General features: G+C 39.6%; 1 protein-coding gene across 3 annotated transcripts in view; it reads left to right on the top strand.

The window, feature by feature from the left end:
• The window catches only part of LRRC4C (leucine rich repeat containing 4C), a 1,485,185-nt gene that overhangs the window by 900,388 nt on the left and 557,198 nt on the right, over positions 1-27,599 (top strand). For all 3 annotated transcript variants that reach the window (XR_015141669.1, XM_086338675.1, XM_086338674.1), the window contains one exon: positions 17,117-17,253. The gene's annotated coding sequence lies outside the window, so the exon portion shown is untranslated. The remainder of the gene's footprint in view (positions 1-17,116; positions 17,254-27,599) is intronic.

Raw genomic sequence — 27,599 nt, 5'->3', positions numbered from 1 at the left:
TTCCATGAGTTTTCCTATTTTAGACTCCGTGTATAAGTGAGATCACACAGTATTTGTCATTCTGTGTCTGGCTTATTTCAGTTTTCTCAAACTATCCTTGTCTGGATTTGGAGAGCTATTGAGACTCTCACAAAGAATCATGGCTAACTTGCACTGAAAATTTACCTAACACAATCTGAAAAAGAAAGTGGAATTCTCTACCTGTGGGTAGCAGATTTTTCTTTAGTGTCTCTAACTCTCACTCTCAATAACATAAAAGACAGTGATCCCAGATCTCTGGGTTCTTTTCAGCCCATGGCTTCTTTACTTTATAGAAACTTTGCATATGTGTGTGTATGTGCTTAGTCGCTTGGTCCTATCTGACTCTTTGTGACCTTATGGACTGTAGCCCACTGGGCTCCTCTGTCCGTGTAATTCTCCAAGCAAAAATACTGAAGTGAGTTGCCATTTCCTCCTCCAGGGGATCTTTCCAACCCAGGGATTGAACTGCCTCTCTTGCATCTTCTGAATTGCAGGTCGATTCTTTACCCACTGAGCCATTGAGGAAGACCCATAGAAACTTTGCAGAAATCAACAAATTTAGTTTTTTGCAAGAATAAAAATGGGGAGGTTTCAGGAGTCTACATTCATTCACTTATACCCTAATCTCCTAAATATATTTTATCATTGCATCCCTTAAATATGAAAAGTATACTGTACTCACTATCATTCATTTCCAAATATTTTATAATATAAAGTATATTTTTCATATATTAGATAAATAATTAAGTTGATCAGTGTTCTATATATGTCAATTAGGTTAAGTTCATTCTTTGGGTTCAAGTCTTTTATAAACTTGACATTTTGATCAGACAAAATCAACAGGATTGGAACTAGTTTTGCTTTTGCTGAGAATCCTTATGGCTCTTGTATAGTTACTATTCCTATGTTTCTTCATTTGTTTTATTGTCATGATATGTTGCTTAAGTGATTTAGTGAGGTATGTTAAAGTCTTCTGCTATGATTGTGCTAGGGTTAGTTGCTTTAGTTGCTCAGTCTTGTCTGACTCATTGAGACTCTGTAGATCCATGGACGATGGGCCCACCAGGCTCCTCAGTCCATGGAATTCTCCAGGCAAGGATATTGGAGTGGGTTGACATTCCCTTCTCCAGGGAATCTTCCTGACCCAGGGATAGAACCTATTTACCTGAATTGCAGGTGGATTCTTTACTATCTGAGCCACCAGGGAAACCATGATTATGAGATTGCCTATTTCTCTTTTAGTTCTGTCATCTTTAGCTTTGTATGTTTTGGGACTGTGTCATTGTTATTGAGTGAAGTCTCTCAGTCGTGTCCAACTCTTTGCAACCCCATGGACTGTAGCCTACCAGGCTCCTTGGTCCATGGAATTCTCCAGGCAAGAATACTGAAGTGGGTTTCTATTTCCTTCTCCAGGGGATCTCCAGGGATTGAACCCAGGTCTCCTGCATTGTAGGTAGATGCTTTACCATCTGAGGTACCAGGGAAGCCCGTTATTGTTATTCGATACATTCAAATTTAGGACTGGTATACCTTACAGTTGTATAACTCCAGGCTTTGTAGTTCCCTTTCTGTTAGAGACTTGTCAGTTTCTATTCAGATATGTAGAGAAGTATCAGAGCTATCTCATACCAAAAGTCATGCTTTTTGTTTTCCATAGGTTATCTAATTTAATTTTAAATAAGATGTTTAGGAAAATATCATTATTATATCTGTGAAATGAAAATATCTCCTGCCATATCAATAAACAATTAATGTCACCACCATCAGCAATTTCTGGTCTCTAAATGTGAATGACAGCTCCTAAAATTGTGATCCAACTTTTGATCTGTGATCCAACTTTTGAACTGTGGTGTTGGAGAAGACTCTTGAGAGTCCCTTGGACTGCAAGGAGATCAAACCAGTCAACCCTAAAGGAAATCAGTCCTGAATATTCACTGGAAGGACTGATACTGAAGCTGAAACACCAATCCTTTGGCCACCTGATGTGAAGAACTGACTCCATGGAAAAGACCCCGATTCTGGGAATGATTGAAGGTGGGAGGAGAAGGGGATGACAGAGAATGAGATGGTTGGATGGCATCACTGATTCAATGGACATAAGTTTGAGCAAGCTCCAGGATTTGCTGATGGACAGGGATGCCTGGCGTGCTGCAGTCCATGCGGTCGCAGAGTCCGACACAATTGAGTGACTGAACTGAACTGAAAACTGTGATCCAGTGGATGCTACCACCTCCCAAGGTAATTGCTGAGGAACTGGGGGAATGCAAGAAGCAAGGGGAACAAGGAAACAGGATTAGTGCCAGATAGCAGAGGTGCATATTAAGGAATGAATTCAGTGAGCCCAGAGGCTTCCATCTTCCCATACATAGAATGCTAAATTCCTTAACTTGATGCCTACTTTTGAGCTTCAGACTGTCTGCTCCCTTTGTTGCAAAACTGTATGTAGCCTAACTTCCCCTCCTGCCTCCTTGGAGCAGTTTTCACAGAGTTACTGAGTTACTGTCTCCCGGGCTTATAGTCCTAAACATTCACACCGAATTAAATAACTATCTACTTTCAGGTCGTGACTATATTTTTTAGTGGACATATCCTTTGGAAGATAAGGAAACAACTCAGAAAGTAACAATGTAATGGTAATGACATAAGCGATTGCCACTGGATTTGAACTGAGACCTTATAACTTTATAATGAGGTCAGATAATTGTTAAGTATTTGCTTCCCTAAGAATGAATGAATGAAAAAATAGTCATGATTTTCCATGAAGTCAACCTTATCCTGAAAACCTGGCTGAAACAGTTGTTGGATGCAAGGTGATTGTATGCTCTGCACATCTTATTTTAATGTTTTCCTAGGCAGATGGGACTTGAACAGCTAACTAGGGTTCATAAGCATATTTAAACTTAAATTTTGTTTCAAAACATTAAAAAATAGAATATAGGAATGAATGAAAGAAAGATATACACTGACATCAGTCTCTTTTTTGAAATCAATATATTAACACATTTGTTATTGAGTTGTATGAATTGAGATTAGTCATCATGTTTTTGATTGAAGATACCAGATAGGATATTGTCATTATAAATATAATAACTCAGTTCTTGACTGTATGTTTATGTCAAAAGTCCTATTTGCGATTTGGAGTGCCCAATGACAAATATAATAAAGGAAACCTTCATTCATTTATATTCAATAAGGCAATGTTAGAAAATGATACATTCTCTCTTCCTGATCGTTAGCACTTTGGGTCTCATGATCCTTTATTAAATTTATTATTTCTTGGGATATAATTTGCGAAGATTCTGTCTTTAGCATCAGTATCTCTTCTTTGGCTTCCATTATAAACAGTGTTTACAATTAAGTGGTAAAAATATACACTTTGGGAATAATTACAGTAAGTGGGCACACAGCATCTGTCAATTTTGAAAGGGGCATGGTCAGATATGCAAAAGATTATATTAATAGTATGTATTTACATCAGGTCTTGAAACCTGAGAAGAGTGTCAGCATCTTCTGGAAGTCTAAGAATCAGGCGAGAATCGCTGTATCTCCACTTCCGTTAAAAATTGCTCTGTATTTTACTCTGCGGGTTGATAGCATCATGGGGCAAAATACACAGCTGGACACAGAGAATTGGGCTTTTGTTAGAGAGAATCCCTAAGACAGATCTCCAGCCGAACAAAGAGGAGATGAGAAGATTCTTACTATTGATGGGTCCCAATATTTAACCATATGATGCCACAATAAATGCAGTTTTATTTTTTAAATAAGAGGAAAAAAAAGTTTAATTCCATGATTGTTCAGTGGCAAAAAGAAATAGGCAAAAAAAAAATTTCAGAAAATCAGAAAACATAGTTAGGGGTAGGGCAGTATGGAAATGGCTAGGAACTGGCAGATATGCAACTCCAACTTTTTAAATTGGGGTATAGATGCTTTAGAGTCTATCATACAGAGTAAGTCAAAAAGAGAAAAATAAATATCATGTATTAACACGTATATATGGAACCTAGAAAATGGTACAGATGAACCGTTGCAGGACAGAACAGAGATGCAGACATAGGGAACACATATGTGGCCATGGAGGGGTGAACTGGGAGACTGGAATTGACATATGTGTACTTCCATGTGTAGAAAGGATAGCTAGTAGTGTTGTTGACCAAAATCGTGGCTTTCTCTGCCCACCGAAGCCAAATAAAAAATCATGGAGACAGAGTTTGGAGAAAATAGACAGGTGACTTTAATTCTCACCTTGTGGCGAGGGGAACACAGAAGGCTCTAGCCTCAAGAACTGTGCCCCCGTTGCTAGGGAGTCTAGGGGCTTACATAACACGAGGGTTCCCAGTAAGGGGTTGGTGATGAGGAACAAAGGTGTTAGGATAGTTTCAAAAACAGCCATAGGCTGGTGTCAATAAGCCAGTAATTGAGTCTGGCAGCTCTGTGTCTCTGCAGCCTTCCTTCTGATATGTACCTACAAGGGGAAGGAAGTGTCGTAAGGGTAAGCAAAGGACAGTAGCTGTGAAATGTAGCTCCTGCAGAGTTAGGGGGCAGAAAAGCAAACTTAGTCACAGACACACTGAGTTAGGAGCAGTTAAAGTGGAAAAAAAAAAAAAAAAAAAACCACCTAGGAATGTTCAGGCCTGCTCACTATATATTCATCTTGTTTTCAGGAAAGGGAGAGAAAAAAACTCATTCCTCTTTTTTTCTCCTTTTCACTGCAACCCATTCCTCTTTTTCCCCTTTTCACTAGAACAAATTCCTCTCCCCACCTCCACCTCGTTTCACGGCAACAGCAGGAACCTTCTGCACAGTGCAGGACACTCCGCTCACTGCTCTGCAATGACCTAAGTGGATGGGATGGGGGGGTGAGTGGGAGGCCCACCCACCCACACATATGTATATATGTACATATACATATAGCTGGTTCCCTTTATTGTACAGCAGAAAGTAACACACAATGTGAATTCCGCTCTTTTTATTTCACATATCAAAGAAGGATGGTGGACAGGGTTTGACGGTAATTGTTCTAAACTCTGTATTAGAGGTCTGAAGCCACATCAGCCCACCTTAGAACTCCAAAACGTTGCCCTCCCTTTTATGTGAAGTGGTTTAGTTACTAAGTCGTGTCCTACTCTTGTGATCCTGTGAGACTGTAGCCCACCAGGCTCCTCTGTCCATGGGATTTCCCAGGCAAGAATACTGAAGTGGGTTGCCATTTCCTTCTCCAGGGCATATTCCTGGATCGAACCCAGGTCTCCTGAATTGCAGGTGGATCCTTTACCCACTGAGCTACTAGGGAAGCCCTGTGAGCTCATACATGTAAAGAAGTGTGGATATTTTCCTGGCCTACTGTTAACTACCAGATAAATTCATTTATTTTGAGGCATATATATATATATATATTTTTTCCCCCCCCCCAGAAATACTAGTGTCAACTAAGAAGTATAGTCACAACATGCAACATTTAGTGGAAATGTTTAGACTGGAGACCAAGATTCTCAGTAGTTCGGAGATAACTGCTCCAAGGAGGCTAGGGGAAGTCAGGTCTTATACAAATTACAACAAAGAGAACAGTCTGTCTGAACATCAAATATCAGGTATAAAGTTAAGGAATTTAGCATACTATGCATGGGAAGATGCAAGCCTCTGGGCTCCCTGAACTCATTCCTTTCATACACTGTCTCAGGCCAACCCGTTTCCTTGTTCACCTAAGGAGTGGCCAATGGCTGCCGCTTGCACTCTCCCAGCTCTTCAGCAATCATCATGGGGGATGGTTCATCCTCTAGATTGCAGTTTTGGGAGCCCTTATTCACAACTGGAGGCCAGAACTTGCTGATGGCAGTGACATTTCTTGTTTATTGCTATAGTAGATATTTTCATTTCCGTCTAGTGGCTCAGAATCTGCCAGTTATGCGGGACACCTGGGTTCAGTTCCTGGGTCAGGAAGATCCCCCGGAGAAAGGGAATGGCTACCCACTCCAGTATTCTTGCCTGGAGAATTCCATGGATGGAGGAGCTTGGCAGGCTACAGTCCATGGAGTCGAAAAGAGTCAGACACGACTGAGCAACTAACTAGCTTTGATTCAGACATGGAAAGATGACAGTGATTGACAGCATCTAAGCAAATATTAATTTGCACCCTATTCCCATTATAAAAATCTGACTTTAACATTGAAAATGTTTTCATCGTGCAACTTCCCCTTAATCCAACTGTATTAATATTATAGATATAATTTGGTTACAAGGCTAAATGGTATGGCAACCCACTCAGATATTCTTGCCTGGAGAATTCCCTGGACAGAGGAGGCTGGTAGGTTACAGTCCATGGGGTCACAAAAAGTCAGATGCAACTGAGTGACTAACACTTATTTCCTTCAGATGGAACATTATTCTCTTTGAAGCATCTTCGTTTAGAACATATTCACTTTAAATGCTTAGAGATATTTATAAGAGGGAATTCCAACTTGGAGCTATCATTAGACTAACCATTTTTAAAGTGAAAACATCTATGGTGTAAGTGGAAAAGAACATGGAGACTAATGGAAAGTCTGTATTTTAACACTTGTTAAAGACGTAACTGTGTGCTCTTGTCTGTACCTTGTAACTTTACTAAACATTAGCTTCTTAATGTTTGAAATTATTCATTCTAGGTAGAGTCTTCTAAATTGTCTTGAGAATTAAATGGGACCACACACACAAATACCTTTTTTTTTTTTAAACACTGTTTCTCTGACACTCAGAGGCAGCTAAATAGAGCTTGTTAAATGAAAACAAAAGCCGAAACATTTAAAATGCATAATGGTGGGAGATTATGATTAATTAAAAACTTAAGTTACTTTAGAATGTTTTTTCATCAATTCATTTTAAATAAAAGCTGCAATTCAACATCGGTCAATTCACCAAGGTCTCTAGGGGAGATCCTATTTTCCTGGCTGAAGTTCAACAAATTTGGTGGCCTCATGATATATGGATTGTGCTTTATCAAAGGGATCAACAGCTCATCCAAGTACCTTTGACTCTAGAGGGAAATAACACTTTTAGGTGGAAACCTGCAATAAACTTGGACATCTGCATAATGATGGAAATTATCATAGGTTTACATAGAACACAGTTCTATTAGAATTGTGATGCCTTGGAAAGGAACTGAAGGTTGTAAATTTCCTAAGGGAACGTCTCTGGAGGGTGTGAAAACCTGAAACAAAATCAGACCAACTAACAGGTGTGCTGTGAAAGGCTGAAAATAAAGAAAATTCATCATCCTAGGACAAGTGTATTGCATTTTTCGTAACTAACAGTGACCCATGATAGCTTGTGTGATACGGTCCTCTCACTTTTTAAGGAATGCTAATAACTGGTAGGCTTTCTCTCTTCTGCTTATTGAGAAGTGATGTAGTATAAACTTATTCATTAGATAACTATGACCTCATCAAAATATATTTCCCAGTGGAGAAGAAGAAAATCAAGAAAGGGAGAGGAGAAAAGTGGGAAAAGAGGAAAGGGAGAGGAGAGGAAGACAAGAAGGGTAGGGATGAGGTGGGAAAAAGAGGGAAAAGAAAGAAAGAAAACTATGAATTTAGCTTGATTTTATTGTTTAGCAGCCATGAAAATGTGATCCCCAAAGTTTCTAGAATGTGGTATTATAAGCAGATACAAGGTAGTTTAATGTACAGTAGATTCTGAAGGTTCTGAGATCTGCCCAAATTTCCAGCCATACTCTGCAGATGGGGATGATAAGAAATCAATGCTGTCCTCCTATTGGTACTGACAGGAACAATTTCCTATATAAGTAGGAAATTGTACCTGGATTTGTGAGCAAAAGACAACTTCAGAGCAAAGTTGTCCATGACAGTGGATGTCTGCAGAGATCTTCAAAATTCCTGGGCAGCGGTAGAATGTAAACACGTGATTCCCAAAACTTTCACCACCAAAGGTTCCTCCAGCGTTTTTGAACCCCATAATTTGAATTTTTTTCTACTGAACAGAGTTCATGGATGTAATGGCACTTAGTGTGTTTTTCATGCTATTATTAAGCAATCCACTGTATATTTCTATTGTCATTCCAGATTGAGAATAGAAAACATGGTTTCATCTGAGTTGATTTAAACCAAGCCACAAAGACACTTGATCTTTTAGATAGCTCTTATTTATAGTAGATGATATTTATCACTGTCTCTTTTGAAATATTGAAATTAGTGCTTGGCAACTGGTCCATTCTAAAGGAGATCAGTCCTGGGTGTTCATTGGAAGGACTGATGCTAAAGCTGAAATTCCAATACTTTGGCCACCTCATGCGAAGAGTTGACTCATTGGAAAAGACTCTGATGCTGGGAGGGATTGGGGGCAGGAGGAGAAGGGGACAGAGGATAAGATGGCTGGATGGCATCACCGACTTAATGGACATGAGTTTCTGTAAACTCCGGGAGTTGGTGATGGACAGGGAGGCCTGGTGTGCTGCGATTCATGGGGTCGCAAAGAGTAGGACACAACTGAGCGACTGAACTGAACTGATTCTTACATAGGAGATTAACTAATATATAAAATAATAATTTTAAAGATCAATAAGTATATAAAATGATAAGATTGAAGTATCAATAGAAAGGGAAGTGAACTGAGACAGAAAACCTCAGAATAATTGGATAAATTATGAGGCAGTAAGGTGGAAAAGAGACACTGAGACTCCCTGGTAGTCTTATTGTTGTTCAGTTGAGTCCCACTCTTTGTGGCCCCATGGACTGAAGCACACCAGGCTTCCTTGTCTTCACCATCTCCCAGAGCACGTTCAAACTCATATCCATTGAGTTGGTGATGCCATCCAATCATCTCATTCTCTGTCATCCCCTTCTCCTCCTGCCTTCAATCTTTTCCTGCATCGGGATCTTTTCTAATGAGTCAGCTCTTCACATCAGCAGGCCAAAGTATTGGAGCTTCAGCTTCTGCATCAGTCCTTCCAATGAATATTCAGGGTTGACTTCCTTTAAGGTTAACTGGTTGGGTCTCCTTCCAGTCCAAGGGACTCTCAAGAGCCTTCCCCAATACCACAGTTCAAAAGCATCAATTCATCAGTGCTCTGCCTTCTTTGTGGTTCAACCCTCACATCCAAACTCTCATGTCTATACATGACTTCTGGATAACTATAGCTTTGACTAAATGGACCTTTGTTGGCAAAGTAACGTCTCTGCTTTTTAATATGCTGTCTAGTTTGATCATAGCTTTTCTTCCAAGGAGCAAGCGTCTTTTAATTTCATGGCTGCAGTCACCATCTGTAGTGATTTTGGAGCCCAAGAAAACAGTCTGTCACTGTTTCCAATGCTTCCCCATCTATTTGGCATGAAGTGATGGGACCAGATGCCATGATCTTCATTTTTCGTGTGTTGAGCTTTAAGCAAGCCTTTTCACTCTCCTTTCACCTTCATCAAGAGCTCTTTAGTTCCTATTTGCTTTCTGCCATAAGGATAGTGTCATCCGCATACCTAAGATTATTGATATTTCTCCCAGAAATCTGATTCCAGCTTGTGCTTCATCCAGTCCAGCATTTCTCATGATGTACTCTGCATATAAGTTGAATAAACAGGGTGACAATATACAGCCTTGCCTTCCCCAATTTGGAACCAGTCTGTTGTTCCATGTCCAGTTCTGTTGCTTCTTAACTTGCGTACAGGTGTCTCAGGAGGCAGGTAAGGTGGTCTGATATTCCCATCTCTTGAAGAATTTTCCACAGTTTGCTGCAGAAAGGCTTTATCATACTCAATGAAGCAGAAGTAGATGTTTTTCTGGAATTCTCTTGCTTTTTCTATGATCCAAGCGATGTTGGCAGTTCTATCTCTGGTTCCTCTGCCTTTTCTAAACCCAGCCTGATTTCTGGGAGTTCTTGTTTTAGGTACTGTTGAAGCCTAGCTTGGAGAATTTTGTGTATTTCTTTGTTACCATGTGAAACGAGTGCTATTGTACAGTACTTTGAACATTCTGTAGCCTTGCTCTTCTTTGGGATTGGAATGAGAAAAGGTTTTCTGTTCTATAGCCAGTGCTGAGTTTTCCACATTTTCTGGCATATTGAGTGCAGCACTTTCACCACATCATCTTTTAGGATTTGAAATAGCTCAGTTGGAATTCTATCACCTCCACTAATTTTTGTTTATAGTGATGCTTCCTAAGGCCCACTTGATTTCACCTTCCAGGATATCTGGCTCTATTTAGTTATCATGATTATCTGGGTCATGAAGATCTTTTTTGTATAATTCTTCTTTGTATTCTAGCCACCTCTTCTTAATATCTTCTGCTTCTGTAAGGTCCCTAGCATTTCTGTCCTTTATTGTGCCCATCTTTGCATCAAATGTTCCCCTGTTATCTCTAATTTTCTTGAAGAGATCTTTAGTCTTTCCCATTCTATTGTTTTCCTCTATTTCTTTGCATTGTTCAGCAGGTGTTAAATTTCGCCTTTCCTTTCTCCCTGATTTTAATGGCTACGTGGCTCATTCTCCTAGTTACTAGAGCCAGATAGTGCAGAAGCAATGGGTGGATATTGAGCCAGACCCAGCCCCTTGCTGCGTGAGAGATTTGATAGAAGCCCTCTGTTTCCCTGAGCTTGGTTTTTCCAGCTATAAAATAAGGCCATTGTACTGTGATCTTGCTATTTCTTTCTATTCTAACATGCTGTGATTTTTTTTTAACATCATTTTCTCTGAGCCTCATTTTTCTTATCTGTAAAAATGGGAAGAATGCGTACATCACAAGGTGACTTTGAGGATTAAAAGTTAGCAATTTAGTATCTTTCCCTGTACAAATCTACCTGATCCCTCAATTCAGTTATTAAGAGTTCATAGAATGAGTTCAGTTAGTTAATGGTGTAACACTGTTTGAGTCTATTCAAGTTCAGTATTTCATTTATCAAGTAGTGAGTTTTGGATAGTGAGGTTTTATCAAATGTTTCTGGTTCCTGGATATCTATGGAAGCACCTTGCACATAAGCTACTCTCAATACAGATTTATTCTGGCCTCTCTGACCATGAAGATAGAAACAGCCTTGTTCAGCTTTGCACAACCAGTATGCAGCAGTGTGCCTAACAGTCAGGAATGGCCAGGGAAAATTTGTGGCTCTCAGGTAAGTCATGGAATCTGGCTGGGGCTCATCTTGGCTGTAAAATGTGCTTAACAATATCTATCCCCCACAGAATTGTTGTAAAAAATGATAAAAGATCATTTAATACAAGGTAAATTCATGACTATCATATAGATATGAAATTTTCAAGTGTAAAAGATTTTATATAACTCATTAATCAGTGAGAGAACCAGGAAAGTTACAACCAGTTAAGAGAAAAATCCAAACTAAAGATACATTTATGGATTAAGAATATTGAAATTAATGTGCTAAGGAGGCAAAACTGTCTTCTTACACAGTGAAGAGGGAAGTCAGTTGAACATCTACTAGACATGATAACATTTGACTACAGAGAAGAATTATTCTGTATTGCTAACAGCTATTTATATTTTGCAGAGTTGTGAATTCTGTTGAATTCTTCCACAAGATCACATGAGCAGAAAAATGTGCTGTAGAAACTGTATATAGATTTCCACTGAAGCATTAACATTTCCACATGTAAATCAATTAGATAATCATGTAAATTATTTAATTGGTGCCTAGCACATAGCAAATTTTCAATAAATGGTTACTTTTAAAATATGCAACAGTGAAATCGTCTCTTTTATAAATACTCAATAAATTGAATAAGAACTGCAACTGTAACAAAAATTTAATCTATTAATATTCTTAGGTTTGGTATTTGTCCCCTCATGTAATTCATGGCCCTCTTCCTCTTTTTTAATACTAGTTCTACTATGTTTCTTTAACATATGCTAAGAAGAATCTACAAATTGCTTAATAAATTTAGATGTTTCTTTCTAGCATTAAATACAGTATTATCCTAATGGGAATTCTTACAATAATCCAGAATGACAGTAGAAAATCCAAGTTTGAGTCAAACTTAGCAATGGCTGTTTATTCATATATTTGTGGAAGGAAGACTCTCGTGCTGTCACTTCTGTCCAAGCCACAGTTCAAAGTGTTGAACAGGGGAGTCAGTTTTATGGGGTAAAAGGAGAAAATACTGAGACTCTGTCTAATTGGCAAGCATTCTATTAAGATAGGATTTTTGGAAATTTGGGAGACGTTCTAATTAGTATATTTGACAATTCTTGGTTAACTGAAGAGCACAGACAAGAAGTTTGGGGTTCACAAAAGTAAGGATTGCTCAATATTGAGAGCAGAGGATTTTCTGTGACTATTTCCTAGAACAGGAAGGTGTTCATAGGGCTCTTTGTTGCTGTCATAATACTCCTTTTAGATTGGGAAGATGGGATCACTATGGCTGATGGTTTCTTACTATAAACCAGTTAATATAAGAGAGAGTTTAAGAAGTTATATGGTTTTGATGTGCATGAAATGATTATGTTGAATTTAGTTACAAGAGCCCCATGAATCCAAAATGGACATTTGAACTTTCAGGCCAGAACAATTGTGATGGGAGAAATAAAAATCATATGGTTAGGGAAAATAACCATTATTATGATATACAATGACATGGAATTTAGTATCAATTTTTCCTTGGAAGTCACCATAGTTCAATATCCAAGCCACTGTATTTCTTTGTCTTAAGATGTATGTGTTCTGATTGCTCAGTTGTGTCCTGCTTTTTGCGATCCCATGGAACATAGAACATGGAATTCTCTAGGCCAGAATACTGGAGTGAGTAGCCTTTCCCTTCTCCAGGGGATCTTCCCAACCCAGGGACCTAACCCAAGTCTCCCACACTTCAGCCAGATTCTTTACCAATTGAGCTATCAGGAAAGCCATGTCTTAAGATAAATTCAGTGTAAAAAATATTTCAATATTATTAAAACAATATTCTATGTTCCTCTCCCAGACCTGAATAAGAAAAGATTAATGGATTCAGCTTTCGTGCATGCATGCGTGCTCAGTCACTAAGTTGTGTCCTACTCATTCAGCTTCAGTTCAGTTCAGTTGCTCAGTTGTGTCCAACTCTTTGTGACCCCACAAATCACAGCACGCCAGGGCTCCCTGTCCATCACCAACTCCCAGAGTTCACTCAAACTCATGTCCATTGTGTCGGTGATGCCATCCAGCCATCTCATCCTCTGTTGTCCCCTTGTCCTCCTGCCCCCAATCCCTCCCAGCATCAGGATCTCTTCCAATGAGTCAACACTTCACATGAGGTGACCAAAGTATTGGAGTTTCAGCTTCAGCATCAGTCCCTCCAATGAACACCCAAGACGGATCTCCTTTAGGATGGACTGGTTGGATCTCCTCACAGTCCAAGGGACTCCCAAGAGTCTTCTCCAACACCACAGTTCAAAAGCATCAATTCTTTGGTGCTCAGCTTTCTTCACAGTCCAACTCTCACATCCATACATGACCACTGGAAAAAAACATAGCCTTGACTAGATGGACCTTTGTTGGCAAAGTAATATCTCTGCTTTCCAATATGCTATCTAGGTTGGTCATAACTTTCCTTCCAAGGAGTAACAGTCTTTTAATTTCATGGCTGCAGTCACCATCTGCAGTGATTTTGGAGCCCAGAAAAATAAAGTCTGACACTGTTTCCACTGTTTCCCCATCTATTTCCCATGAAGTGATGGGACCGGATGCTATGATCTTTGATTTCTGAATGTTGAGCTTTAAGCCAACTTTTCCACTCTCCTCTTTCACTTTCATCAAGAGGCTTTTTAGTTCCTCTTCACTTTCTGCCATAAGGGTGGTATCATCTGCATATCTGAGGTTATTGATATTTCTTCTGTCAATCTTGATTCCAGCTTGTGTTTCTTCCAGTCCAGTGTTTCTCATGATGTACTCTGCATAGAAGTTAAATAAGCAGGGTGACAATATACAGTCTTGATGTACCCCTTTTCCTATTGGAACCAGTCTTTGGTCCATGTCCAGTTCTAACTGTTGCTTCCTGACCTGCATATAGGTTTCTCAAGAGGCAGGTCAGGTGCTCTGGTATTCCCATCTCTTTCAGAATTTGCCACAGTTTATTGTGATCCACACAGTCAAAGGCTTTGGCATAGTCAATAAAGCAAAATAGATGTTTTTCTGGAACTCTCTTGCTTTTTCAATGATCCAGTGGATGTTGGCAGTTTGGTCTCTGGTTCTTCTGCCTTTTCCAAAACCAGCTTGAACATCTGGAAGTTCACAGTTCATGTACTGCTGAAGCCTGGCTTGGAGAATTTTGAGCATTATTTTACTAGCGTATGAGATAAGTGCAATTGTGTGGTAGTTTGAGCATTCTTTGGCATTGCCTTTCTTTGGGATTGGATTGAAAACTGACCTTTTCCAGTCCTGTGGCCACTGCTGAGTTTTCCACATTTGCTGGCATATTGAGTGCAGCACTTTTACTGCATCATCTTTCAGGATTTGGAATAGCTCAACTGGAATTCCATCACCTCCACTAGTTTTGTTTATAGTGATGCTTTCTAAGGCCCACTTGACTTCACATTCCAGGATGTCTGGTTCTAGGTGAGTGATCACACCATCGTGATCATCTGGGTCTTGAAGATCTTTTTTGTACAGTTCTTTTGTGTATTCTTGCCACCTCTTCTTAATATCTTCTGCTTCTGTTAGATCAATACCATTTCTGTCCTTTATCGAGCCTATCTTTGCATGAAATATTCCCTTGGTATTTCTAATGTTCTTGAAGAGATCTCTAGTCTTTCCCATTCTGTTGTTTTCCTCTATTTCTTTGCATTGATCCTTGAGGAAGGCTTTCTTATCTCTCCTTGCTATTCTTTGGAACTCTGCATTCAGATGCTTATATCTTTCCTTTCCTCCTTTGCTTTTTGCTTCTCTTCTTTTCACAGCTAATTGTAAGGCCTCCTCAGACAGCTATTTTGCTTTTTTGCATTTCTTTTCCATGGGGATGGTCTAGATCCCTGTCTCCTGTACAATGTCACGAACCTCCGTACATAGTTCATCAGGCACTCTGTCTATCATATCTAGTCCCTTAAATCTATTTCTCACTTCCACTGTATAATCATAAGGGATTTGATTTAGGTCATACCTGAATGGTCTAATGGTTTTCCCTACTTTCTTAAATTTAAGTCTGAATTTGGCAATAAGGAGTTCATGACCTGAGCCACAGTTAGCTCCTGGTCTTGTTTGTGCTGACTGTTTAGAGCTTCTCCATCTTTGGCTGCAAAGAATATAATCAGTCTGATTTCGGTGTTGACCATCTGGTGATGTCGATGTGTAGGGTTTTCTCTTGTGTTGTTGGAAGAGGGTGTTTGCTATGACCAGTGCATTCTCTTAGCAGAATTCTATTAGCCTTTGCCCTGCTTCATTCTGTACTCCAAGGCCAAATTTGCCTGTTACTCCAGGTGTTTCTTGACTTCCTACTTTTGCATTCCAGTCACCTATAATGAAAAGGACATCTTTTTTGGGTGTTAGTTCTAGAAGGTCTTGTAGGTCTTCATAGAACTGTTCAACTTCAGCTTCTTCAGCATTACTGGTTAGGGCATAGACTTGGATTACCGTGATATTGAATGGTTTGCCTTGGAAACGAACAGAGATCATTCTGTCATTTTTGAGATTGCATCCAAGTACTGCATTTTGGATTCTTTTGTTTTCCATGATGGCTACTCCATTTCAAAGGGATTCCTGCCCAGAGTAGTAGATATAATGGTCATCTGAGTTAAATTCACCCATTCCAGTCCATTTTAGTCCGCTGATTCCTAAAATGCTGACGTTCACTCTTGCCATCTCCTGTTTGACAACTTCCAATTTGCCTTGATTCATGGACCTGACATTCCAGGTTCCTATGCAATATTGGTCTTTACAGCATCAGACCTTGCTTCTGTCACCAGTCACATCCACAACTGGGTATTGTTTTTGCTTTGGCTCCATCCCTTGATTCTTTCTGGAGTTATTTCTCCACTGATCTCCAGTAGCATATTGGGCACCTACCGACCTGGTGAGTTCCCCTTTCAGTATCCTATCATTTTGCCTTTTCATACTGTTCTTCAGCTTATCTGGTTTTAAAAACTGACCTCCCTGACATGTAAGTTGTTCAATTATGATCTGAAGAATGAGGCTAATAAAAACTTGCCAAAGAGAACTATAGGTAGTAAATGCTTAGAAAGGTGGTTGTACTAATGGAATACGATTATGTGGTTTTGTCACTAAGTTGTGTTCATCTCTTGTGACCCCACAAACTGCAGCCCCTCAGGCTCCTCTATCCATGAGATTCTCCAGGCAAGAATACTGGAATGGGTTCAATTTCCTTCTCCAGGAATAAGATTATATGTGTGTGTGTGTGTGTGTGTGTATATATATATATATATGTATATTTATATATATATATATACGTCAGTTCCTTAGTCATATCCGATTCTTTGAGACCCCATGGACTGTAGCCTGCCAGGCTTCTCTGTCCATGGAATTCTCCAGGCAAGAATACTGGAGTGGGTTGCCATCTCCTTCTCCACGTATGTACACATATATGTGTATGTATCTGTATATATATATTCAACTAGCAAATCCCTAGGCCCATAGGAGCGTCTCAAAGTTAAATTCCCTTTCACTTTCTCAAGACATGCAGGAACAAGACAGTTTTAATGAAATCTATTATATCAACTATATAGTCAATAAACTTTTATTAACCCTTCGTCACTCACCTGGTCTTTTGCTAGGTGCTAACTATAGATACAAAGCCATATTAACATGAAATATTGTTTTTAAAAGAGAAATGTTTTCTTCCTATCCTTTTCTATTAAACAAATAATAAAAATGTTCAAGTATAGCTTCCCCACTGGCCCAGTGGTAAAGATTCTACGTGAAATGCAGGAGATACAGGAAAACAGGTTCTATTCCTGGGTCAGGAAAATGCCCTGGAGAAGGAAATGGCAACCCACTTCACTATTCTTGCCTGAAAAATCCCATGGAGAGAGGAGCGTGGTGGGCTGCAGCCCATAGAGTCCAGAAAAGAGTAGGACTTGACTGAACACACATGCCTGGGTGCTATAATCTAATTGATTAACCTGCATTTACTGAGCATTATATATTCCTAACTATATCCTTTTATTCTTTTTTATGTAGGAGTTACTGGAAAAGCAGAGATAAGCTATGTAGATTAGCAATATGGAAATGTCCTGAAACCCCTTTGAAGTCTCCGTAAATTGACTAGATTCAAGTTTCACAGATACGGAAACTGGTCCATGGACAATTTGCTACAGGTAAGTGAGAGGTGTAATTTAATCTGTTAGAAACTTCCAAAGATTCATTGACTGTGGGGTTGTTAATTACATTTCAGATGATTGTAATGTTCCTTCGTCAGCTGACAGCTTCTCTTGCCTCCCAAATGTACACATGTGGATGCCAACATATGGCTAAATGTCTGGCCTTTCATCTTGTTCATTTGGGCTTCAGTCAGTTACAAAAGGAAGAAGCAGGGGGGAAAAGTACCCACCTCATAAAACTTTTACTAGTAGTGATTTATGCAGAGGGGTGAGAGTCCAACTGTTCCTGGAACAGATGTTTCTTTGTACTGCCCCAGGAGTTGAAAGAGCAGCAGATTGGTCTGCCCAGGATTCAGAATGGAACAATCAGACAAATGGTGATGTCCCCCTCCTTCTTTGAAACCAGGGCAGTAGTTAGGTCATTAATATGGAACAAAGTGTTTGGGAAAGGTAACTGGTTTTTTATTCTCCCTTTGAAATCCTGGTGAGGTTGGAATACCTGATGTGGTAACAGCATGAAAATATTTTCTCATGGGCTATTGGGAAAGCTGAACTTGCCTGAATGTACCAGCGGGGAAGAATGAAAGTCCAGGTCACTCATACAAGTGTCAGTTCATGGGCGGAGGGCATGGGCTGTGGCATGGTCTGCAGCTACATGTTGTATCATCAATTGTCAAGGCCACGTGAGCCTAGAAATTGGAGATGTCCAGCTCTGTGAAATTGAAATAATCTGCTTATTCATCTGTGGGGCTCAACTGTATTAAGGAGAAGAAAAAAAAAAGTAAGCTGAAATTCTAGTGGCATTGAGCTCCATCTGTGGCAAGGGAGACATTTGTACTTGCCATTTTAATTGGCAAATGCTTGCTTGAATCATTCTTGCGGTTTTAAGAGTAAAGTAGAAATCTTCTTAGAATCTGGCACTGGGGCACGTGGAATTGTCCTACATTTTCTGTTAATGTTTAGTTCTGAGTTGCATGTATAACAGCTACCTGTCCTGGATTCATAACTAAAGATCTTCCTTGAAGACATCTATCCATTTTTGCATCTTGTCCATCACATTGTATAGATTAAGCTAAATGGAAAACATGTTATCTGTCTTCTGGGAAACCACTGTGTTTGGAAAGTCACATAAGAGCACAGATATGGAGGTGTTTTTTAGCATGTGAAGTGTTCTCTAAAGATGAAAGGCAATGGTAAGATCAAGGTAAGGTAGCAGTGCATCAAGAGAAACATGAGGCAGCAAAAAGAGGAAAGACCTGAAAGTCTTGTTTTTTGTTGTTGTTGTTGTTCATTTTTTGGGTATTTTAAGAGCATGTGATGGCCCCCTTTCAAGAATCCGCCTCAGTGCAAGAGACCTGGGTTTGATCCCTGGGTTGGGATGATCCCCTGGAGAAGGGACCAGCTATCTACTCCAGTATTCTGGCCTGGAGAATTCCATGGACTGTATAGTCCATGGGGTCACAAAGAGTCGGACACAACTGAGTAAATTTCACTTTCACTTAGTCCTTCTATCTATACGGAAGGGGGGATGTTATTTCCTTTTACTTCGGCTCTTTTGTTTATCAGGAAGAAAGACTCATAATAGTCACTGTAGTGAAAAGATAATTATTTTGTTTACATGCATGGGCTGGAATTGAAACAGAAATTGAAAACAGGAAAAAAAAAAAAAGATAGTTCTAGCATTTTCTTATATGTCTGTACCATTTTCATCAGCAGTAGCAAACTTATCCTCTTTGCAACTCTACTTCTCCCTGAATATATATTCCATCCATTCTTCTCTCTCTCTTTCTACCCGACTCTTTCTTTCTCTCTCTCAGCTTCTGATTGCTTTTCTTACCCTTCCTTCATTTGATTCTTTCATACTTTTGCCTTGAACCTAGCTTCTCATGGCCTCTCTGGCATCTTCCCATTTATTCACCTTCTAATCTTACCGCTAATGGCCTGCATCTGGGTTATACCTAGGAAACAGAAACTACACTGGGTATTATAATAGATAAAATGTAATTTAGGAATTATTAACCAGATATTGGAGAATTAAAGACATGAGCAAGGACACTGATAAGTCATAGAGGTTGCAGGAAGTGGCTACTTTGGCTGCAGAGCAACAGACATGAATTTGGGATGATGAGAATTCAGAAGATTGGAGGAAGGGCTTTACAGAATTGACATTCAGGGATCTTGAGTAGCCTTGCTGCCTGAAAGACTGAGGAACTGTAGAAGCTGGGGTGAGAAGGACTCCATCTTGCTGGGATTAATGTCTCTAAGAAGAATGTGGAGAAGGCAATGGCACCAGCTTGCAAGTGTAGTGCCCCAGGAGGTCAGATTGGGAACCACAGATATCTGGGACTCAGAATTTTGTGAGGAAACCTGTTGAGCGAATATTAACAGCCTAAAGAATTAGAAGGGAATCCACAGGCAAAGATGGAGCCGGATCTCTGAGGAAGGAGTACCAGGCAGCTAGTGCTGTTATATCACCTGGAAGAGGGGCACCGTGAGGTTGTTTTTAGGAGTATGGGAAAAAAGAAAAAAACTGGAATTAACTGTTCTGTAGGGTGTAGGTCATGAGCAATTTTCCCTCCAGCTCTCCAGTCTCCCTCTAACTGTGTCTATTGACAGAAACAGAAAATCAGGTAGCAAAAGAATATTGTGCTTTATAGAGACCCAGGCTCAGCATTTCAAAGCAAGATGCAGTATGTATCTTGGATACTGTGTGGAGTATGGATTTGAACTGAGATAGCAACCTAACAGTGAGCGCACATCCTGTCCCTGTTTGCATGTAAAGGTCTGCGTGTGTATGTGTTTAATTTCAAATGCAAGAATCTGCCTGGCTTGATTCGTCTCATCACTTTGATCACAAATATTGACTTAGTTAACAGATTCACCTAACTAGTCCAGTGCCACTTTGGCTTCAACAAGTGGCATAAGATGATGGATTATAAAAGAATAAATTTCTAAGCATTCCTCTTAGGGCCTGAATCTGTTTTGCTGGAAAAACAACTAACGGCTTTCATGTGATTGAACGTGCATAGATATAAAATATGTAAATGTGATAATGACCGACTTTTACGATTCTACATTAACACTTGTGTTAGGAAATAACATGGAGAGATCTCAGTGTCCTCTTCCTGCATTCCCCCTAATGATACTATCTTATAAAACTATAGAACAGTATGACTAACAGGATACTGACATTCTACAGTCAAGAGATTTTCTGTCACCACAAGGGTCTCTCCTGTTGCCCTTTTATAGCCACACCCACTTCATTTCCTTAAGCACAGGGCATTTTTATACTTTTGTCGTTACAAAAATGTTATCTAAATGGAATTGTACAGTATGTAACATTTGGGGATAGGCTTTTTTTCACCCAACATAATTCTCAGAAGATTCACCCAAGTTCTTGACTGCATCAGCAGTTCACTGATTTTTCCAACTGTATTAATTTATGGTAAAGATGCATAAGAGTTTATTTTACCATTCACCTTCTGAAGGATGTCTTGATTATTTCCAGTTTGAGGCTGTTGCAAAATGGCTAGAAGCATTCATGTACAGCTTTTTGTGTGAACATAAGATTTCATTTTATTGTCCCAAAGAGCAGTTGCTAGATTATATGGTGGTTGTATATATATATAGTAGGTTTATCCCCAGTTTTATTTAGAGATAATTGACATATAATGTTGCATGAGTTTAAGGTATACAGTGTGATGAGTTGATACGTATACACACTGTGAAATGTTCACCACAGTTAAGGTTAGTTAACACATGCTTCATCTCAAATTGCCATTTTGTTATTGTTTTGTGGTGAAAACATTTAAGGACTCTTAATTAAAAAAAAAAAAAAAACAACTCGTAGCAAAATTTAGCTATATAATACTGTCTTTTTTGGGAGGGGAGGGTATAGTAAGTTTAATCTGGATGAAATATAAATAGGATTAATAGAAACAAGCAAATGAAAATCAGTCTTTAACTACAGAGTAATAATAAAAGTATGTGGCACAGTGTAATGCAAAGAGCACTGCTGTTATTATCGCTGTTCAATCTCTAAGTCACATCTGACTCTGCAACCCAATGGACTGCAGCACACCAGGGTTCTCTGTCCTTCACCATCTCCTGGGGTTTGCTCAAACTCATGTTCGTTGAGTCAGTGATGCCATCCAACCATCTCATCCTCCATTGCTCCCTTCTCCTCCTGCCCTCAATCCTTTCCAGCATCAAGGTCTTGCAAATGAACTTTCTCTTCACATCAGGTGGTCAAAGTGTTGGCGCTTCAGCTTCAGTATCAGTCCCTCAGTGAATATTCAGGGTTTATTTCCTTTAAGATTGACTGGTTTGATCTCCTTACAGTCCAAGGGACTCTCAAGGATCTTCTCCAATGCCACCATTCAAAAGCATCAATTCTTTGGCTCTCAGCCTTCTTTATGGTCCAATGCTCACATCCATGTGACTACTGGAAAAACCATAGCTTTGATTATACTGCGTGTGCATGCTAAGTCACTTTAGTTGTGTCCAACTCTTTGTGACCCTATGGACTGTAGCCTGCCAGGCTGGTCTGTTCATGGGATTTTCCAGACAACAATAATGGTGTGGGTTGCCATGCTCGTCTCTAGGGGATTTTCCTGACCCAGGGATGGAACCCACTTCTCTTGTGTCTCCTTCATTAACAGGTGGGTTCTTTACCACTAGCACCACCTGGGAAGCTGTATTATAGACAGGGTTATGATCAAGCCTATCCTCTAGTCACTGCCCTGTTGCCAACTAGAGAGATTGTAGGGCCTCCATATTCTCTGGGGTTTCTATTTTAGAGAAAAATATAAACTTTTCTATGAAGGGAAAAAGGTTTTAATTCCCCAAGAATGATGCAAACCTCACATTTGAGATATCTAGTGTTTACATCTCCAAATATCAAAGCAGTGTAGTCATCATGCTTTACTTTCGATCCCTAGAACTTACTCATCACATAAGAGAAAATTTGTACTTTATGACCAATGTCTATTGCTCCCACCTTCTACCCTGGTAACAATTAATATGCTCTTTGTTTCTATGATGGAGTAGGAAATGGCAACCCACTCCAGTATTCTTGCCTGGAGAATTCCAGAGGTAGGCTATAGTCCATGGAGTCGCAGAGAGTCAGACTTGACTGAGTGACTAACACGTTGCTCTGTGAAACAAATAGAAAGATATAGTATTTTTTTTATCTGTGTTTAGATTTTTTTGAGGTTGATCTGTTTTTAGATTTCAAATATAAGTGAGATTATACAGTATTTGTCTTTCCCTGTTTGACTTATTTCACTTAGCATAATGCCCTCAAGGTTTACCCATGTTATTATAAATGGCAAAATTTCCCCAAATATTCACTAGAAGAACTGATGCTGAAGCTGAAACTGATGCTCAAGAAGTCTGGCCACCTGATGCAAAGATCTGACTGACTGAAAAAGACCCTGATGCTGGGAAAGATTAAGATGGTTAGACAACATCACTGACTCAATGGACATGAATTTCAGCAAACTCTGGGAGATAGTGAACGACAGAGGAGCCTGGTGTGCTTCAGTCCATGGGGTCACAGAGAATAGGACATGACTGAACAACAACATATATCAAATATATACATGATATGATATATATATATATATCGTATATATGGAATCTATATCTATGTACACAATACCTTCTTTATCAATTTATTCATTGATTGACACTTGATTACTGTGAACAGTGCTACAGTGAACATGAGAATATAGATATCTGTCCAAGAAACTGATTTCATTTCCTTTGTATTTACATCTAGAAGTGTGGTACCTGGATCATACAGAGTATTGCTTTTCATTTTTTTGAGAAACTTTCATACGATTTTCCATAGTGGCTACACCAATTTGCATCTCCACCAACAGTTTACCAAGATTCCCTTTTCTATATGTCTTCACCAGCATTTGCCTTGTTGAAAATAGTCTAACAGGTACAAGTTAATATCCACTGTGGTTTTAATTTTCAGAGAAAACATTTTGAATTTCAGTAGAGTCCAATTTTGGAGAAGGCATCCCATGGATGGAGGAGCCTGGTAGGCTGCAGTCCATGGGTCGCTAAGAGTCGGATACGACTGAGTGACTTCACTTTCATTTTTCATTTTCATGCATTGGAGAAGGAAATGGCAACCCACTCCAGTGTTCTTGCCTGGAGAATCCCAGGGGCAGGAGAGCCTGGTGGGCTGCTGTCTATGGGGTCGCACAGAGTCAGACACGACTCAAGTGACTTAGCATAGAGTCCAATTTATCAGATTTTCCTTTTGTGGATCATAGTTCAGTGTCCAGTATAATTAATTTTCAGAGGAAACATTTTGAATTTCAGTAGAGTCCAATTTATCAGATTTTCCCTTTGTGGATCATAGTTCAGTGTCCGGTATAAGAACTCTTTTCCTATCTGTAAACCTCAAAGGTTTTCTTCTATTTTTTTTTCCTTAAAATTTTTATTTATTTTTTAAATTTTATCTTATTTTTTAACTTTACAATATTGTATTGGTTTTGCCATATATCAAAATGAATCCACCACAGGTATACATGTGTTCCCCATCCTGAACCCTCCTCCCTCCTCCCTCCCCATACCATCCCTCTGGGTCATCCCAGTGCACCAGCCCCAAGCATCCAGTATTGTGCATTGAACCTGGACTGGCGACTCGTTTCATATATGATATTATACATGTTTCAATGCCATTCTCCCAAATCATCCCACCCTATGCCTCTCCAACAGAGTCCAAAAGACTGTTCTATACATCAGTGTCTCTTTTGCAGTCTTATTTATTATATATAAGTTCATAACCCATAACCCATTTTGTGTTAACTTTTATATAAGATGTGAAACTCAAGTCACATTAAGGACATGTTTATGGATATCCACTTGCTCTTCTTGGCACCAACATCTATTGATCGAATTTTACATCCATTTGGAAATCTTCTTGGTTATTGGTATAATGAAGAATTTGGGTATTATATTCTGAGACCTTCCGTTTTAGCTGCCTTCTTCTGATATTGCTTCAGCAGAGGAAGTGGGATAAGTTGACATCAAGTTAGAGTAGAAATTCATATTCATTGTCCTTATGTGGCCTCTGTTGACACATGGGTAGGCGGAGCTCTTCATTATTCTGAGTGTGGGCAGGTGTTCCAGCTCTTACCAAATATCCATTGATACATCCCTGGCTGGGAGGTATAGGAGGGAGTGTAACCACTACCCACTTGTCCACCACTGACCCTATGGGCAGAAGAGTAGCTTCATGACTTCTGGGAGGTGGTCCATGTCCTGACTCTCCATTAAGCCAACTGTGATACATTTCGAGCATGTTGGGGAAAGTCCCTGTTACTGCTGAGTGAACAAAGTCCAGGCTCCCCATATCACTTGCACAGAGAAAGCAAGAGACAGAAGGTGGCCTTGGTGCTACCTGGCAGAGAAGAATGTTCTAGTTTCCTACTTGGCCTTGTCTGATTGCACCTTGGTGGGGAGTTTAAGGGACCTTGTCATAACTTGGTGAAGGTGAAACTTGAAAGCTTTCTTGGTATTGGTTAAGGATAAAGCAATATTTTTTGGAGATGTTCAGCTGGATAAGGGGAATTGTCTTGGAGTTTTCCATGTTGCTAAACTGCCTTTTCTGTGTCTTTTGGTTTGTTTTTCAGTCTGTTGTTGTGTTTAGTTGCTTAGTTGTGTTCAACTCTTTGAGACTCCATGGACTGTAGCTCACCAGGCTCCTCTGTCCTTGGCATTTCCCAAGCAAGAACAGTGGAGCAGGTTGCCATTTCCTTCTCCAGAGGATCTTTCTGACCCAGGGTTTGAATCCATGTCTCCTGCAAGTCTCCCACATTGCAGGTAGATGCTTTACTGCTGAGCCACCGGGGAAGTCCCTTTTTAGTTTGTACATGTCAGCATTTCTGGGTTTGTGGTCTCTTCTTCTTCAGGTCTGGTGTGTATGAGACAAAAGGAAATACCAGGAACTCACTATTGTGTCATTACTTAGATCTAAGGCAATGGCACCCCACTCCAGCACTCTTGCCTGGAAAATCCCATGGATGGAGGAGCCTGGTGGGCTGCAGTCCATGGAGTCGCTAAGAGTTGGACATGACTAAGTGGATTCTCTTTCACTTTTCACTGTCATGCATTGGAGAAGGAAATGGCAACCCACTCCAGTGTTCATGCCTGGAGAATCCCAGGGATGGGGGAGCCTGTTGGGCTGCCGTCTATGGGGTTGCACAGAGTCGGACACGACTGGAGTGATTTAGCAGCAGCAGCAAGCTTCCTAGACTGTTTCCTACTCTCTACCTTTCAGCTCCTTCTTATATATTTATTTTAAATATATACTGTCCAGGGATTTTAACTGTACTTAGTGGGGTGAATAGGAAAATGAAAGTCTAATTCATCCTCCTGGAAATAGAGCCCTTTGGAAATGTTTTTGAAGACATTCTGATGGGTCTACTTTTATTGTTAAATTTTAACAATAATAATTCAAGTAAAGGTGTAAAGACAAAGAAAAGAAAACAAAGCAAGCAACTAAAGAAACTTAAGCTTTTACTAGGTCCAGTCTCCTGTATTTGAGTAGGAATACATGCAAACCCATTTCAAAAGAGGATTACTTCACACAGTAGAAGTTTACACATAATTATTGAATGAAGGAATAATTACCAAATGAATTAATCTGCTGAATTGTCTCCTACATGTGAAACAATATTCTAGGCAGCAAGGAAGGTATATCACATATATATTTATAATATAGACCTAACTACCAAGTTATATACAAGCCAGTAACACTGCTAAAATGGAAAGACGGCCATAGCTATAATATATAAGGTAGAACGTTGTCTTTCATCTCCTCGGAGCAAGGCAGTGTCTTGTTCCTCTTTGTCTGCTGCTAGTGCCTAATAGAGCACATTAGTCATCATGCATGGCTTCCTCTAGGAGTTTAGCAGAGGAGGAGAGAGCACTTGGAGCTGCTGGGAAATAATTTGTCTTGTATTTTCCAAAATCTCTGCAGAAAAGATGTTCCCTTTCTCCCAGGTGGCTCAGAGATCCGCCTGCCAATGCAAGAGCTGAAGAAGACATGGATTCAATCCCTGTGTTGGGAAGATCCCCTGGAGGAGGGCATGGCAACCCACTCTAGTATTCTTGCCTGGGAAATCCCATGGACAAAGGAGTCTGGCGGACTACAGTCCATGGAGTTGCAAAAGAGTCAGGCAGAGGACACAAAGCATTACTAAGCAAAGTATACATTCCTTTACCAAATCAGAGAATTCTTTGTGTGAATCGTATCCCTGCCAATGAAGCAAGGTATTTATTGTTCTGACCTTGGCAGAAGCAGAGCAGAAATAAGTATCATTTTTTCATACATATATTTTAAAATATTTAAGATCAAATGCTCCCTCTATCTCATAGTTCCTTCTCTAACCCCAAATACCAACCAAAATAGCTTCATGTTTAACAAGGTATATGTATACTGGTGGCCTGGGAGTTAAATGTCAATCCACTCATCTGAACATGTACAAAGGAGAAAAAAAAATGTAATGAATAAATAAAAATAGCAGCATAGGTAACAAGATGAGTTAACTTCACTGTCCTTTAGACAGGCATGAAATCCATCCTAAACATAACCCAAAGAGGAGCTCTGAATGTCATCAATTTATTGTAAAATCCAACAGTCTGGGCATCACATAATGGCTTTTCAGATACCTAAGAACAGAATTCCACAATTAAAAAGATCCTTGGCAGAAAGTCAGTGTCACAGTTAACGAACTCTCTAGCATTTCAGTCCTGGATCAGGGGATGCAAGAGGCTTAGGGAAACTAACAAGAACCATGATGTTAGGAATCTTGAGGCAACAAAAACATGTTTAATGAAGGCAAGGGGCCTCCTGCGAAAGCAAAAAGTTCTGCTCATCACAGGCAGATGAAAAGACGGCTTCCTGCTTACATCATAGACACTCAGAGGATATGAACTTTGACTTGTGTATTTGATAAAGCAGCAGTAGGCTTTCTCAATAATGAGTATTTACAGGATCAAGTTTTTAAAAAAGCTTCCTGTTTTTTGTTTGGTTGGCTTTTTCATAAGAGTCTAGCTCTTTGGATGAAGAGCTCTCCATGAATGCCTAGTTCTATAAAATAAAAAGAAAGAGCAAAGTGTGAAGTGCGGTGACTTCTATTTTATGTGATTTTCAGTGAAGAATAGGGATGGCACTGAACTGGAAATGTGTTATTTTCCCGTGATACACCTGTTTTCATGGAAATCCATTTTAATAGATTCCTGAGACAGAAAACTACACTTGGAACTCACACCCTTAAAACTTCAAAGAATTTACAAACTTATGGCAGATTCTATCT

Source organism: Bos grunniens, chromosome 15 (assembly GCF_055505025.1).
Source record: "Bos grunniens cultivar Pamir isolate PY7600 chromosome 15, Bosgru_T2T1.0, whole genome shotgun sequence".
Lineage (NCBI taxonomy): Eukaryota > Metazoa > Chordata > Mammalia > Artiodactyla > Bovidae > Bos > Bos grunniens.
Note: the sequence above shows the minus strand (reverse complement) of the source record. Positions and strands in the feature narration are given on the sequence as shown.